This window comes from Lonchura striata, chromosome 5 (assembly GCF_050655825.1).
Source record: "Lonchura striata isolate lonStrDom1 chromosome 5, ASM5065582v1, whole genome shotgun sequence".
NCBI classification, from domain to species: domain Eukaryota; kingdom Metazoa; phylum Chordata; class Aves; order Passeriformes; family Estrildidae; genus Lonchura; species Lonchura striata.
The window spans coordinates 33,274,379-33,286,885 of record NC_140707.1 but is presented as its reverse complement, the minus strand read 5'-3'; the positions used below and the strand labels follow the sequence as shown (position 1 = coordinate 33,286,885).

The window sequence follows — 12,507 nt, the reverse complement described above, 5'->3', positions numbered from 1 at the left end:
GCCTACATTTACCTCATCTCTCTCCTGATCAACAATCTTCCAAAAGCCAGAACACTTTTCAGGTTTGGGGAACAACCTGGACTTGCTAGTTAATGTCACATCAGCCTGTTGGGACAAATCAAGAGGATTGATTTGCTTTCTGCAGTCCTGGAAAAGCAGCTTACGATTTCTTTCAGACTAAATAGTCCAGTTTCTCTGACTGTTCCTGCCACCTTCCAGCTACCTGGTACAGAAAGCTGACAGCCCTGGTGAGGGAAAGGGCCACAGAGGAGCACAAGACTAGCAGGCAGTAATTCTTGCACTTGTTTAGAGCTGGACTAAAAATAGAGGTTCTTGAATCCATTTCACCGTAAAAAGCCTGCATAATTCAGAAAAGTTTTACCAGTAAATTGTGGCTACAAAGGAATAACCCCACAGCCTTAAAAGGTCTCTGGAAGCCCATCCAAAACAGTGTTCTGTCCAAGTGCCCTTTACAACAGGGCGGTGGAGGACAGGGTGGGAACTGAGATGCTAAAGAGAGCTCTGGCCTGTCGGGAAAAGAGCAAACTTTGTCCCCTGACTCTGGTGTGTGCCTGCCACCAGGACAGCCTGTCCGAGTGCTCTGAACTCAAAGCAAGAGGCAGCCCTTTGCTTACTCATTTCTGCATTGCCACCCCCAGAATATGAGCACACTGTGTACTGCCTCTGCCCTGGGAGCTGACTTCAGGGGAACTATGGGAAAGGAGGAGGAATCTTTGCTTATCAGACTGCAATGCAAGCCTTTTATGATGTTCTACCCCTGTGTTTATATAATTATCCAAAACCAAAACCAAACATTAAGGGCATTTTCAAAAAACCTAAACAAATACAACCCCCAGATGTACAGACCTTACTCCCCTTATTGCTCAGGTATGATCCCCCCTTTGTTTCTGCAACACTGTGAGTGTAAGGAGTTGACATTCTCCACCAGTCTCCTGCCTTCAAGTGTCATTCCTGGTTTCCTCCCCTTTTATTCCTTAATCCTCTTCTTGCTTCCTCCTTCCTTCTCACAGTCTACCCTCAGCATTTCCTCAACACAAAACAGAGCCTGTGACCTTGTACAGGTGGTGTAGTCAAATATGGATTGTCAGAGCTCATCCCTTCTTATTTGGCCTATAAAGATTTCCCCACAGTATTCAGTTTTATTTCATTAGCTACCACTTTTAGATGCTCAGAGATCTCATCTTCCATTTAATTCTAAATGCTAAACCCTCTACTTAAATTCGGTGCCCTCTTGAATGGCCCCTCACTAGGTGAGGAGCAGCACCTATCCCTGAAAATGCAGGGGAGAGAATTCAGCTGAGCCAAGCTGAAAAATATGGGTTTATTTCCCATTTGAAAGCATTGTAGAACTTTTAGCAGTCACAAGGATGCCCAAGCTTTACTACATAACACGTATATCAAAGCTGACTTCCATGAAAAATCTGCATCAAGGTAAATCCATCTTTGTCATGAGTAGGAATAGCTGTGACAAGGCAGTTGACACTTCAGGCTCTGAATTCAGGAGTGCATGAGTGGAAGGACATCTGTGACTCAAGCCTATTGATAAGATCATAAAATGTCCTTTCCAGCTTTCCATGCAACTATTTAGACTGCTGTCTGACACTCCTGGCACCAGCCTTCCCTGAGAGGGGGATGCTTTCATCTGTATTTGCACAGGGGAATTTACTGAGCGATGAAATCAGCAGCAGCTCCCCCAAGGCTCCAGCTGGCACAACAAGTAAGGCACCAAGGCAGGAGGCAGCCAAGAACGTGGGCAGTGAGCCAGGAGCAGCTGCCTTCTCCATGGGACTTCAGGTGCTATCCCCCCTCTCAGCAGAGTGGTCTCTGACGTGTCCTGGGCACAATGTCACGGTGCAGGACCTGCAGTCATGCAAGCAAAAATGCTGCTGGGGTTTCCCATTTTAGGCCTGCAGCATCATCAGAGAGATGGGTGCACTTACAGATGGCAAACCCAATTTTTCCATTAAAGATCCACCTCGAAATAATGGGGGAAGCCCAGGCAGGGAAAACAAGCATGATGATATTCAGCAAAACTCCTCCACTTTCATGATAAATTAATTAGTCTGGAGGCAGTGAGCAGAAGCATCCTCAGCTTGCTGCAGCAGTGAGTCATCCCCTACTCTTTCCACTGTTTAAAGACTGCCCTGCCCAACAGCCAAATGCATCTGTGGAAACAGAGTGAAACAGAATTGGCACGAGCTGGTAGGTAAGGGCTGCCATTTGGTTCTTGTACAGCCCTTATACAATCAAGTTAAAGGAGTAATATTTAACAGGAAAATTTTAATTGCCCTTCTGGTGTTGAGAGGATGACACATAACTGGTAAGTCAGGTTTACTGGCATTTTCCAGGCAACAAATGACAGGTCATGAGACCCTAACAGTGCATGGATAGAGGTCAACAGTAGCCACAAGGATTGTCTAGTCAGCCTTCAAACTTGATGTAATCAGAAATATGATCTGCCTGCTCACCTCCGGCCAAGTCTTCTTTCCTCTCACAAACAGTGAAATAAAAGAGGGAGAAAATGGCTAATATTCCTTGAAGGCTTGTTTGCATCTGCACATTAACATGTCTGATGGGTTCTGTTGCTACCAGGATTTACCCTCTTAAATAATAAAGAAACAAGAACCTAGCAACATTGTGAAAATTCCCATATCATCCTGAAATGTTTGTTGTGACTGTCAAAACATACCAACACATATTTTGCACATTGTAAAACATATAACTGAGTCTCGGGTCAGGAGAGAGAGAAAAAAATGGATTGGTACCATTGTATTCTTGACTAAATGCAACAGTTCCCCCCATCACAGCAAATAATTTATCATTATTATGCTGACACAGGGTCAGGATCATGCATCCCAAACTGTCTCAGGTATCACAAACTCAACAGGCTTTCTGCATAGTACTGTTCATGGAGCCCTTCTGATCTGCACTTCAGATGCCTGGTTTTGAATACATGAGATATAAGGCCAGATCAAATGGTCTTCAAAGTCACTATGACAAATGCTGGAGGACAGCAATGCACCATGAATGTAGCAATATTTTCCTAATTTTCTCCTGTGGCAACCTCTATCAGACCCCAAGATCTCTCATGTTACCCCCAGCCGCCTGTCAGGGCTTTCTCCTTTCCCAGGGAAGTCAGACAGTAGGTCACCATACATATAATTCCTAAGACATGTTAAAACTGATTTAGAATTGATGAAAGATGACAGCCCCAGAGTCCAGGACAGAGCACTAAGGCAAGCTGCCCAGGTACTGCCTGGTATCAAAATCTCTCCAGGGAAAGGGGGCATTTAATCTTTTAAATAATTAAGCACTCAAGCTTCAGCCTGCTCCAGGTTTCCTTCCCTGGGAATGCCAATTAATGTTCAATATGGCATTTTCTAAAATGTAACTTTGAACAGTTTATAAATTTGGCAAAGATGGTGAACTCACTGGAGACCACGGAGTGGCCATGAGATGACTGTCAGCAAGGATTTTTGAACACTATTAGCTAGGGTCATGTTCTAAGCAGTGATTCAGAAATGAGTGACTCTCTAACCTTTTTGCCAACCTTGCTTCTTTGCCTCCTAATGATTGCTAAATTGCATCTGAAGCAGCCCCACTGATGACAGGAACAAGAGCTCTGATTCCTGGGAACAAGTGTTGATGACAGAGGAATCGCTGGTTTAGTAAAGCACTGGTTCCTGGGCTCTGCTCCGTCAGAGGAATGTTTCCTTATTATGTTCCCAAAATCCCCTGGGCAGGGGAATATGCAGTAGAAGCACATTCAGTCTATTTTTCAGAGACTTGCCCCTCCAGGCTGTCAAAGATCTGAAGGAGCTGGCAACCAGCCCACACTTATTCTGATAAATGCTATTTGCAACTAAAAACAGATTAAAATAGCCTCTGAAAGCTTGTCTGAAGGGGAACAAGCAGTCATCTTCAGAGATGCCATTAGCAGGAAGATTTGGAGAGGGCTATTCTGAGGGCTGTTTATTTTTGGCTTTCACCCCACTTTGTCATTTGCCCTGGCCAAATACAAGGAATAAGAAAATTATAATTAGCACTTGGGGCACTGTCGATGAGAGAAGCAAACAGACCATGGCCAAAATTCAAACTCTAGTCTCCTCTGCTTCTTCATCCATTCCTCTCCCCATGATGTGGATCCAGGGTATCTGAGCTTTGGCCACTGTGTCCACCAGACAGCATGGATTCTCCATCTACCACAAAATGGTGATATATCAGGAATTATGCATTAGCCATCTTACCTGCCTGATCCTGCTCTTAGTCTTGTGGATATCCAAATAGTTATCTGGAAGTGAGGGAAGAGCAGAAGTTTGAAGGGAGAAGTTTTAAGGATTGACAGAAGGAAAATTCCAGCTTCCCATTACATTTTTAATCCATAAATAGCCATATAAAATTAAATGGTTGAACTGGGAGGAAGAGATGAGCTGATGCTGTGAGAAGATTGGTGCACAGTGAAAAATGAAATGGAGCCTTTGGTCTTAGAAGACAAGCTGGTAGGTCAGGATTTCCAAAAACTCATCCCACTGCTGTAAGACAGTAGCTGACAACAGTGGTGGGAGCTTTGCCATGCACTACACTGGGAGCAGAGGAGTCTCTTGGCCCAATATCCACCAAATTCAGGAGCTTTTATTGTCTCCAGAGTTAGCTGTTGCAGCTCAGCTCTCCAAATTAATCCTTCTCAGAAAGGACAACCCCACCAAATCCCAGACACGACTAAATAGAGAAATATGGGAATCCTGTCTCCATCTGATTAGCTGATTGGTGTGCATGCCCGCCTCCTCAGCACCTTGAAGCCCCCCTGGCCAGCAGACCAGATGCCCATTTCAGTCTCAACAAACTGCTTGTTTCTTCTTCCCAGCCTCCTGGGGGACAGTGTACCCCATCAGACATCACAGGTCACAGGCAGAGCAAAATGTTTTGTCTTCATGGTGAGGTGTGATACAGTCTGCCTCAGAATAATCCCAGAGTTTTGTACCCCTACTGCAGCCAGGATCTAGGACACCAGGTTTGCTCTTAATCATTCACATCCTGTTCCTGCAGCACCTCAAAGCCATTGCGGGTGTTGTCCTCTGTGCCGTAGGTCTGATGTTGGTTTGCAATGAATGCACTGTGTGCAGGGAGTGCTCAGTGATCGGGGGTGGGAGGGATGCAGGAGTCAGGCAGGAAATTCTGGTTATGCCCTTCCAGACATCAGGGTACCCCACTCAATGGCAATTCTTCTTTAAGGTACACTGTGACTCAACAGTTATGCTGTCTTTCCCTGTTTTCCACAGGCTCCAGACTCTTCCTAAGTTACAGGAGTCTGTAGTAAGCCTACATTACCAGCCTTTTCACCTTCTATATTTTGATATAGGATATTCTGATATAGTTGATATTCTGGTAATCATCCAGCCATAAATGAAAAATTCAATTATAGCTGATACTGATATTCAACCCAAGGTGGCAAGCTTACTACTGCTTAATAGCAATAGCTTCCTGCCTCTGTGTGAATATATTTTGGCATTTAGATACTTGTGCTTTACCTATTTATTAGTTAATTACAAATAAGAAATTAGAAAATTAATCCTGTGTGTATAATCAATCATAAAATAACATATTTTACCTTAAAAGCATCATGGGTAACTGTAAGGAACTTGTAAGAACTTGACTGTCTGTTTCACACATCTTCATAATCCTTACCTTCCTCCTCCACATATTTGCTGACATGATTCTGTGCAAGTCTTCCTTTTGGTACAGATTTGCAGCTTGTGGGTCTTTGCACTGGAGTTCACAATACTCTGCTCCACTGACTGATCTACTAGAATTCTTCCAGTCTTCCTTCTTAGAAATCCCACATTATCCCCTCTATAAAGACTAAGAAAGATAAAATGCCATTAGTTTTTTGTTGTCTTTTAGTTAACAGGAATAAATTTACAAAGAGCCATGGTCCATAAAAGGAATAAACAGAATAGGTTATCTCAAAACCTCTTTGTTTCCCTCTGATATGAAACTGCTGGAAAGTCATGATTATTTTTTTAATAGTTGATGTATTTTCCCTCTCTCTTCCCAGCCTACCGAGAATACTGGAATCCCATTTTAATGCTCTTGCTTTCCATAACAGGAAGTGTGGAAAGTGTTACAGAAAGAAAAGGAGAGATATTTGCCAGACCAGAGGCTTCCAGGAGCCAAGACAGTGAGAAAAAAATCCTGAACTAGCATAAGATTTACAGTCAAATTGCCAGAGCTGGGACTCAGAGCTGGGTTAGGGTGACATGAGTTACCATGAGTAACCAGCCACGCACACAGGACGAGCCAGAACTTTGCAAAGCAAATGAATTTCAGCTTAGCCTGTGATGAAAGCCAGTAAGCTGATCTGCTCATCCTGGGCTGCAGCACGTACACTCAGACAGCTGCCCCAGCTCAGCAGCTGCACTGGGACTTGCAGTGGCATGGCAAAGCCAGGGAGCGTGGGAGCCCTTCAGAACCCAGAGCCCTGCAAAGCAAACTGTCCCTTAGGGATGTCTTTGTCACAGGGGACCCGAGCACACAATAGAAGCAGGAGAGATGACCACAGGACACTCTGCTGCACCTTCCCAGAGCAGGCTCAGTGTGCACTCCTCCAACAGGTGCCCTGGGAGCCAGAGGAAAGGGCAGCAGGCAGAATGTGCAGCCAGGGCCAAGGGCTGTCACTGCAAGAGGAGGCACTGCCCCCAGTCTTTGGCCCCTTTGACCTCTCACATGTCACCTCCTACACTTTCCCATACCTGCAGCCAAGCAGGCTGCAGGTTTCCCTTTATGAAAATATTGCCTGTCCAGCCTTAGGTTAGCCACCTCCTGTCCCCATGTAGCCAGGTTAAGTAGCAGCAGTGATATCAGCTGTACTCCAAACACCTCTAAAGATGTCTGCTTTAGGAAGATGGAAAGCCAATGCAGAATCTTCAAAAATCACCCTGGTCTGCAGGCCAGAAGCAGCACTTCATTCATTACTGCCATGATGGCTCCAGGAAATGTTTGAAGCATGACAGGAACCATCACACTGCAGCACCAATGGTATCACGTACTGGCACAAGATAAATGGGATGCTCTTGCCCTGTACTCCTTGATCCTACCAGCTACAACTGTGTGTACCTGGTACAGCAGAAGAGATTTACAGACACTTACAAGGGTCCTGCAGTATCCAATTCTTCTTGATACTCCCCCTGTGCCCACAGTTGAGCTGCTGGGCTTCCATTTTACAGAGTGGTTGACCCTGAATGCTAAAAATTGTCCTGGAGACATTCTCACCTGAAATGTTAAAGGGATGTTTTAGTACAAGTGCCCACCTCACTTTTTGCTCACAGCAGGGCACAATACTGGGGAATGTCCCATAAAAAAGTTTTCTGCCCTGTTCCCCCACTTTGATCCCAGGGATGACAGATCTCATTGACCTCAGAGGGCTTTTTGTGGCAAGAAGACAGGACTAGAAATTAGTGACAAGAAATGCACTGCAAGGGATATATTTTGAGCTGGGCTAAAAATAGAGCTCTGACCCTGCTTGTTTATATATAGCAAGATCTATATGTGCTCTTGCTGGCAGTAAGTCAGTGTAGGGGCATAGACATCTCTGCAATGCACCCCCCAGTTCTGCTGAAGGAGCAAAACTGTTGGGTGCAGCTCTTAGGTGGTTCCAAAACAGTCTCCCAAGGGCAGAGGGGCAGCAAGTGTGGCTGCCCCATGGGCAGAGGTGGTAGCTCCTGGTGTGAAACAGCCCTGAAAATACCTTCTTCTCCAGGACATCAGATGGGACAAATCCACAATGAGGGGGAACACCACCAGCTCAGGACAGCAGCTGGAGGGTTCTGCAGCACCCTGCTGCACAGGACTTGTGTGGCCTCCTTGCAGGCACCTTGAGAGAAGCTGCAGAGTGAGAAAGAAGGCACAGTGCTGTGGAAGGTGTAGACCTTGAAACAGGGGTACAAACTTCAACTTCTGGCTTGTGGCTAACGTCTGGGCTGCAGAAGAGCAAATCCTTTCCTTTCACCCCACTGCGCCCAAACACTCACACTCCAGTCTGGCACTTCATCCAGACCTGTGTGCCTTGGGCTTTTATCATGATAGCTGAAGACAGGTTCATTACTATCTTTAAATCCCAGTCTTTGTCTTTGCACAAGATTCTCAGTTTCTGCTTAGAAAATAACACCACATTTCTGGTCCTCCTTTAGAAAATTGTTTGAGTCTCTTGAACTGTAGTTGAAAACAAGGAAAAGAAACAAAAGTAATACTTTGTTGAGTCTCAAAATTTTTTCAGCACATAATTCCTATTTTTCACAGCCAGAAGCCATGGCTGAGCAGGCAGGGGCAAATGGGGCTGATTGCCTGAGTCCTCTCTGCAGAAGAAAACCAGGTGTCTGATCCTGTTACATCAGGACATCGCTCTGCTGAGCCTGCATGTAAAGAGTAATCCTCTCTCTTGCCTTAGGCCTCTTGAGTCCTCCTTGTGCCCATGGTATTAAACACACCAGAAGAATTGCTTTTAAAACCCAACAGGACTAAAAATATCAAAGACCATTTCCAAGCCCTATACTCTTCCTCAATACCACATTGCCCATAAGATATGGACCTTGTAGACCTCCGTCACCTGAGACCAGCCTTGTTTTTGTTAGCAGTTCCTAAGATGTCTGTGAGCTCCAGAATCAGGAGATGGTTTTGAAATCATCTTCTTCCTCTGTGATTCTTTGAGCAGCCATGAAGGGCTTAACTAGCTGTGCACTGTGCTGCCTCACCACCAGCAGCTTCCCACATGGTTGGGTTGTCACAAGATTTTGACACTTCAATATCAGGCATAGAATCCCAAAGACACAGTGGATCCCATTTGGATTTAGTCCCTCAGGACTAGCAGGTGCTGACTTCAGGGTGGATGTTCAGCCTTAGTTTTGCTCTCTAGATCTGGCAGGACAACATTTCAATATCTGGTGTTGACATGACTAACACCAATGCCTGCACTAAGCATATAACCGAATGGGAAATGCATTAATGAAACAAAAAGGAAAATATATTAAAGAAGAAATATATAAACAATATTAATAGAGATTGATAAAAAATAATGAATTAAATTAATAAATAACAGCTCTGGAGTAATCTGGTTCTGGGATCCTACTTTCTGAGGCTATGCCCTAAATAACAATCCTGCCCAGAGCTGAGCACACTGGAGCTCTCACACTTGGAGCATGACTCCAGCACAGGCCTGCCACCCAGTCCAGGGCAGAGGCACTCTTTCTTTGACAGCTGTAGCCCCATGAAGTATGTGGCAGCCCCAAAGCCACAGTAAAAGCTTCTGCCACTGCACAGCTGCACACACAACTGCTGCAGCCTCAGGTACCACATGGTATGTGTAGGGGAGCTTGTCTGGATAACACAGAGAGCATCCCTAACACACAATACAATTACCCTTTGTGGGTCATAGAGCCAGGGCCCCCCAGTACAGACAGATGGCTTTCTTACCTGAAGGTTCATGGATAGACAGGTTCATAGCTGGGTACTGGTTCATGGATAGATCCATTCTGTCTGGGTTCAGATGTCCTGTCCAGCCCAAACTCTTCTGCTGCAAGCAAGTCTCCCCTGCAGAGTGCAATATGCTTCAGTCCACATCGCTTCCTTTCGAAGTATCAGCACCTCCTGGGAGTTGTTTCCTCCCCAGGAGATAAATGCTGGTCAGACATGTGAATTACATCCAGGCCCCACCTGCTTCCCCTGGTTCATGGCCTGCAGACAGGATGCTGATGTGCCTAAATTGCCTCATAGCTATGGCAGGCTCTTGGGAGGAGAAGCAGGCAGCTAAGGAGAGGGAGTTGTGCTTCCCACTCATGTAGAGACTTTGGAAGAATCACAAATAAAACGCTAACCACATTCCTCACCTCATCACAAAATCCTCTCTGCTGACCCCTTGTTAGAAGCAGAAGTCACAAGCAAGGCCCCAGTGAGAAGCAGCAGTCTTAGGTCTGCCATGCAATGTCCTGGCTGTATTTCAAAAGCCAGTATTTGATTTTATTGCTAAAGATACAAGGATATGTGGTTCTCACTGCATGAGGAGCATTTTGTTCTTTCCACTGATCAATAACCCACGACTGAGCAGAAACCCCTCTTCTAAAAGCCTTTTTGGATCCCTGTTTGCTGAAAATTGATACTGAAGGAGCCGAGTATTTTGTCTCCAGGGAACATTGCACAGAGGGAGATCTGCTGGTTGTTAAACAACAAATCCAATTCACTGGAACACACAGAAAGGATTAACAGGAACTGTTTATCTCTTGGATTTTATTTGTTGTCTTCTTGTCCCAGCAAAAGAAACCTGACCTCAGCTCAGATATAGCCTGCAGAAAGCGTGGAGAGCACAAAGTGGGGCTCAAAGCAGGCTCAGTGGTGTAACCAAGGGCAAAACAGATCATAGAGGGCACTTTTGGATGTGCACTACCATGCTGCCCATCTGCTCAGCAAGCCTCCCAGAGCCCTGCCCTTCCAAGTTCTTCCACAGCCTGGTGCTATCAGACATCATCTTCTCTCACAGTGTCACCTGTGGTTTTCCTAGGATACAGAGCAGTATCTGTTTCCACATCTTCTCACAGATTCGGCATTGCTGTGCATCAAGTGTCAACAAAGATGCCCCCAGTGTCCAAACCTTTGTATCATTCACCTCTGTTTTCTTCCAAGCTTACACTGTTTTCCTGCACCATTTAGCCTTCCTGAAGACAGAATGGAACAGACAGTTCTGACACCTTCATATTGCTTCCAGCAAGAATCCTTCCCAAAATGCTGAAGATTTTGGAACAAATAGCACTTACCTCACCTGACCATTCCAACCTTAAATATTTGAGCACCAATGGTCAGAACCCCAAATTACCATAAGGTAATGCTGTTCTGATTTTGTTTTGCAGGAGAGAGGTGGAGTGGCACATGAGTGATTATGGTAAGGGCAATATATTTGAGGTTTCTGTTCTTTATTTTCCATCTCAAAAGCCTTAAATGCAACTCATGCCTTCAATTTTCCTCCAAGGAAATTAGCTCCTATTAACAGCACCCTGCACAGTCTTGTCTTTGTTTTGCTAGTTGTGTCTCTGCTTCAGCATATACATGAAGTATGAGAAACCTGGGGTGAAACCTTGGCTCAGAGGCACGCTGTGACAGCAGCTGTGCAAGACAAGAGCCCTAACCTCCTGCCTCAGCCTCAGTGGGCTGACAGATATATCCCATGATGGAGCTGAGCCAGCAGGAGCCCAGCCCACTCTGTGCCTTAGCAAAACCCTCCTGAACCCCTCAGTTTACTCACGGTAAACTCAGTTTACTTCAAACTCCTGGGGCAAGAGAAGACCCCCAGCCCAAAGAGGTATGAAATCAAAGCCTTAGATTAAGTCCTTGTGAAATTGCTGCTAAAATACAATGAGCATGATCCACGGGCAAACAGCCATGTCTGGAGGGCTATTTGTGCTCTTTTTATGGTTTTCAGTTTCAAGGATCAAGGGATAAATCCCTTCTCAGCAAGCCAAGGGCTGATTTTGACTTGTCAGAAGTACCTCCTTTTGCCACCACCACTAACAGCAACCCCTTTCCTCTCTGGTTATCCCTTCACCACTAGCCAGCTAATATGCAGTGCTAATTACATAATCACAGAATGAGCTAGGTTGGAAAAGACCTTTGAGGTCATCAAATGCAACTTACGACCTAACATCACCTTGTCAACTAAATCATGGCATTAAGTGCCACATCCTGTCTTTTCTTAAACACCTCCAGGTACAATGACTCCACCACATCCCTGGGCATCCCATTCCAATGCCCAATCACCCCTCCTTTGAAAAACTTCTTCCTAATGTCCTTGTTCCTAACAAGAGGATACATACAGAGTATTCAGACACCAGGAAAGCAGAAGGTATCCCACCTCTAAAATCCCAGTGGCATTTCAGTTTGAGGCCAGCTGAATACACTGGCCATCCCTAAGAGCCATGGCCACTCCTGCACCATGGGCAGTGCCAGAGAATGCAGGCTCCTCCACAAAGATAGGTTTTCATTGCCATGAATAGTGCTGGCACTTGGATGTGCAATGTGTGCTGAGTTTGCACATGGCTTTCTGTGTGCTCCATAGGGCACCTCTGATCTTATGGATTTCCATGTGGAAGCACATGGAAATGTGTGCACAGGGCATGCACTAAGTGCATGTTTCTGGATGGCACACAGAGCTGAGTGTGTGGGTTGGGTAGGTATTGATGCAACAGTTTTCTCTGCAGCTCAATCTGGCCACAGCAGCCCCAGACTACAAGGAGTCTTTGTCTTCATCTGGCAGCTCTGGCTTTGGCAGGGAACAGATTAATATCTCCAGCAGCACAGCCACCTCACAGCAAAACTGGGCTGAGGCTGCTTCTCTCATGGAGCTGCTTGTGCACCTCATCTTCTGCTGCACACAAAAGCCACATTAGGGTACCCTTTGTACTCTTTGGAAGACAAACCCTATGCCAGGGGGACACATTTTGCATTCAG

General features: G+C 45.5%; 1 long non-coding RNA gene across 1 annotated transcript; it reads right to left on the bottom strand.

Annotated features, from left to right (window-relative positions):
* Positions 1 to 2,476: 2,476 nt before the first annotated feature.
* LOC146767320 (uncharacterized) lies at positions 2,477 to 12,149 on the bottom strand. Its single transcript, XR_014955574.1, has 3 exons — positions 9,487 to 12,149; positions 7,168 to 7,290; positions 2,477 to 5,880 (listed from the first exon to the last, which is right to left on the bottom strand). It is a non-coding gene; the product is annotated as an uncharacterized LOC146767320 (long non-coding RNA).
* Between the last annotated feature and the right edge of the window lie 358 nt (positions 12,150 to 12,507).